This window comes from Cupressus sempervirens, chromosome 7, assembly GCF_028749045.1.
Source record: "Cupressus sempervirens isolate cs-2001-9-10 chromosome 7, ASM2874904v1, whole genome shotgun sequence".
NCBI classification, from domain to species: Eukaryota; Viridiplantae; Streptophyta; class Pinopsida; order Cupressales; family Cupressaceae; genus Cupressus; species Cupressus sempervirens.
In genome coordinates, this window is record NC_143124.1 from 688,247,089 (window position 1) to 688,251,297 (window position 4,209).

At 51.9% G+C, this 4,209-nt stretch overlaps 2 non-coding genes and 1 pseudogene across 2 annotated transcripts; all 3 read left to right on the forward strand.

Annotated features, from left to right (window-relative positions):
• Positions 1 to 1,202: 1,202 nt before the first annotated feature.
• On the forward strand, positions 1,203 to 3,013 carry LOC149548787 (18S ribosomal RNA). The gene has a single exon (XR_016354714.1). It is a non-coding gene; the product is annotated as an 18S ribosomal RNA (ribosomal RNA).
• Positions 3,014 to 3,702: 689 nt separating this feature from the next.
• On the forward strand, positions 3,703 to 3,856 carry LOC149548788 (5.8S ribosomal RNA). The gene has a single exon (XR_016354846.1). It is a non-coding gene; the product is annotated as a 5.8S ribosomal RNA (ribosomal RNA).
• Positions 3,857 to 4,018: 162 nt separating this feature from the next.
• The window catches only part of LOC149548789 (25S ribosomal RNA), a 3,127-nt pseudogene continuing 2,936 nt past the window's right edge, over positions 4,019 to 4,209 (forward strand).

Consider the following 4,209-nt stretch of genomic DNA (forward strand, 5'->3'; position numbering starts at 1 on the left):
CACGAAAGCACATCCCGATTGCTACGCGAGAGCTCCCTAAGGTCGCCTCTGTGCCAACTCGATCGGCACCAAAAAGCGTGTAGGGGGCATATGCCTGGGAAATGGATGTCTCTGAGTGTCCTTACTCGGTCGCGTGCGCGGTGTACATCTTTGCATTATGACCCTGCTGCGAGCATTTGTGATTTGAGCATTTTGGGGGAACGGGTTTCGTACGAGATGTTCTTCTCAGGCTCCTGCGAACCAGAGCGCTCGTCTTTGCAATGCTCCGACAAGTGCAGGCCCAACGTGTCTGTCTAGGGGAAGAAATTGCACGAATGCTTTTTTCCGAGATGTGGGTGCTCGCGGGTGGTTCCCTTGCGGTGCCAGTTCTTCGGTATGTGCATGTGCATGAGATTGAAGCTTGTCCGAAAATGCTAGTGTGAGTGTTCAGCCGTAGGAACTTTTTTGTACCTGCGCTGGCAGATCACGTGTCATGGGGAATGGTTAGCGAGGCTGTGCTGGGAAAGGAGATATTTGCCAGAGATATTTGACATGTCCGTGTATGCGGGCGGGCTCTCATCACCTATAAATGTGCGGAGGGGGTGTTTTTATACACGATGCCCTCGAGCGGCCTTATAATTGAGGTGGTCGCGTGCACAGTGATGCCCCCGCCAATCGCATAACCAGCCATGCTTTCGACTCGCACGGCCCTTCACCCTTCAGCACGATGGTCTCCGTTGGCACTTTGGCAACAGCCTCTTCGTCATGGGAAAATGTTTGTTGCGATTGAGAAGGATTTTGTCTGTGCGGGTGCACCTCAACAGGCGTGTAGGAGGCATATGCCTGGGAAATGGATGTCTCTGAGTGGCCTTGCAATTGAGGTGGCTACGTGCGCGGTGCATCTCGTACAGACTCGAGGCTTCTTTCCCAGTAGTGGCGACAGCGAGTTTGAGGGTAAAGGGTTCCGTACGGGATGTTCTTCCTAGGTGCCTATGAACCGAGGCTCCCTATTCAGCCCTCTCCGGTCGACGATGGGACACTTTCCTCTTGTGCAAAATCTTTGAGTGTTGCGAGTCCTGCATGTGCTGTGAACGTCATTCTTGTTGCTTGGTCGGCGGATTATGTTTGGATGCATGACGGAGCGAATGCAAATTTTTGTTTCCCATCGCGGTGGGCATCCCTTGGCTGTAGCAGGTCTTGGGGGTCCCCTCATTGTTAGAAGCTACCTGGTCAATCCTACCAGTAGTCATATGCTTGTCTCAAAGATTAAGCCATGCATGTCTAAGTATGAACTATTTCAGACTGTGAAACTGCGGATGGCTCATTAAATCAGTTATAGTTTCTTTGATGGTACTTTGCTACTCAGATAATCATAGTAATTCTAGAGCTAATACGTGTACCAAATCCTGACTCTCGGAAGGGATGAATTTATTAGATAAAAGGCCGGCACGGGCTCGCCCGCTATTCTCGTGATTCATGATAACTCGACGGATCACACGGCCTTTGTGCTGGCGACGCTTCATTCAAATTTCTGCCCTATCAACTTTCGATGGTAGGATAGAGGCCTACCATGGTGGTGACGGGTGACAAAGAATTAGGGTTCGATTCCGGAGAGGGAGCCTGAGAAACGGCTACCACATCCAAGGAAGGCAGCAGGCGCGCAAATTACCCAATCCTGACACGGGGAGGTAGTGACAATAAATAACAATACTGGGCTCATCGAGTCTGGTAATTGGAATGAGTACAATCTAAATCCCTTAACGAGGATCCATTGGAGGGAAAGTCTGGTGCCTACAGCCGCGGTAATTCCAGCTCCAATAGCGTATATTTAAGTTGTTGCTGTTAAAAAGCTCGTAGTTGGACCTTGGGTCATCATGGTTGGTCTGCCTTCTGGGTGTGCACTGGCCCTCACGTCCCTTCTGCCAGTGGCGTGTTCCTGGCCTTAATTGGCTGGGTCGCGGTTCCGGTGCCATTACTTTGAAAAAATTAGAGTTCTCAAAGCAAGCCTATGCTCTGAATACATTAGCATGGAATAACGCGATAGGAGTCTGGTCCTGTTCCGTTGGCCTTCGGGATCGGAGTAATGATTAATAGGGACTGTCGGGGGCATTCGTATTTCATTGTCAGAGGTGAAATTCTTGGATTTATGGAAGACGAACCATTGTGAAAGCATTTGCCAAGGATGTTTTCATTAATCAAGAACGAAAGTTGGGGGCTCGAAGATGATCAGATACCGTCCTAGTCTCAACCATAAATGATGCCGACCAGGGATCGACGGATGTTGCTCTAAGGACTCCGCCAACACCTTCTGAGAAATCAGAGTGTTTGGGTTCCGGGGGGAGTATGGTCGCAAGGCTGAAACTTAAAGGAATTGACGGAAGGGCACCACCAGGAGTGGAGCCTGCGGCTTAATTTGACTCAACACGGGGAAACTTACCAGGTCCAGACATAGTAAGGATTGACAGATTGAGAGCTCTTTCTTGATTCTATGGGTGGTGGTACATGGCCGTTCTTAGTTGGTGGAGCGATTTGTCTAGTTAATTCCGTTAACGAATGAGACCTCAGCCTACTAACTAGCTATGCGGAGGTTCCCCTTCGCGGCTAGCTTCTTAGAGGGACTATGGCCTCCTAGGCCATGGAAGTTTGAGGCAATAACAAGTCTGTGATGCCCTTAGATGTTCTGGGCCCCACGCGCGCTACACTGATGCAACCAACGAGTTTCTCTCCCTGGCCTGAAAGGTTTGGGAAATCTTGCCAAATTGCATCGTGATGGGGATAGACCATTGCAATTATTGATCTTCAACGAGGAATTCCTAGTAAGCACGAGTCATTAGCTCGCATTGACTACGTCCCTGCCCTTTGTACACACTGCCCATCGCTCCTACCGATTGAATGATCCGGTGAAGTGTTCAGATCACGGCGACGACGGCGGTTCCTGTCGGCGACGTCGCGAGAAGTTCACTGAACCTTATCATTTAGAGGAAGGAGAAGTCGTAACAAGGTTACCGTAGGTGAACCTGTGGTAGGATCATTGTCGGTTCGAGACCCTGAATCGTGTAGGGGATGGAGCTGGCCTCCTCCCCGCCCCCAAAATCTCGGCGACGTGCAGACACTCGGCCCTACAGCGATGTGCTAGACGGCCAAGCTACGGGTCTAGCATCGTCGAGGTCGAGGGTCACATCAAATGCCCGTGATCGAAAGCGTGGATTCCCCGCGGGGCGAAGAAGAGACTCGGATGTAATCTGGATTAGGATCGATGCCTTCGAATGACGTCCGCATCGGAGCAAGAGGTCTCTGCTTGGTTGCAGTTCAGAGGGGGTCTGGGCCTCGTCCCCCGTTGAGATTTCATGGTCCAATCGTGTGCGCGGCGCTATGCTAGGGATCCGTCGTTTCGACGGCGGCAAGTCGGGATTGCTGCAACCCCCCGTTGCCTTGCCCAGGTGTGTTGACTCGTCGCTTAGAGCGTTCTGTGTTTAGGATGGGTGCACTCGCATGATCTACTGACACGGCTCTCCCATGCGTCGCCTCCCACCTTTGTGAGGGGATGGGGTGGGGACACACCACAGTGTTCCTCGTCGCACCCATTAGGTGCTCGGGGTTCGGGATGTGTCAACACCCAACAACACACGGGTGCATCGCGCACCTTAGAAATGCAAAGAACGAAGTGCGAGCGAGCGCCTTGCACGCTTGGGTCGCTGAAAGGCAAAAATAAAACAAAATCACAACTCTCGGCAACGGATATCTCGGCTCTCGCCACGATGAAGAATGTAGCGAAATGCGATACTTAGTGTGAATTGCAGAATCCCGTGAATCATCAAGTCTTTGAACGCAAGTTGCGCCCGAGGCCTTGGCCAAGGGCACGTCTGCTTGGGCGTCGCACTACAAAATTTTGCCCTCCCCAGTGAGGAGCGGAGATGGTCGTCCGTGTCTGCAAGTGGCGCGCAGTCGGCTGAAATGAGCATGAGGTCTGTCGATCTGTCGCGATGAGCGGTGGCTCGCAAACGCCGGCATTGGTGCGGGCATTGCTGCATCTCTACCGTGTCCCCAAGTCAGGTGTGAGTACCCACTGAGTTTAAGCATATCAATAAGCAGAGGAAAAGAAACTTACCAGGATTCCCCTAGTAACGACGAGCGAACCGAGAAGAGCCCAGCATGAAAATCGATGGCCGCGCCTGTCGAATTGTAGTCTGTAGAAGCGTCCTCAGCGACAGACCAGGCCCAAGTCCCCTG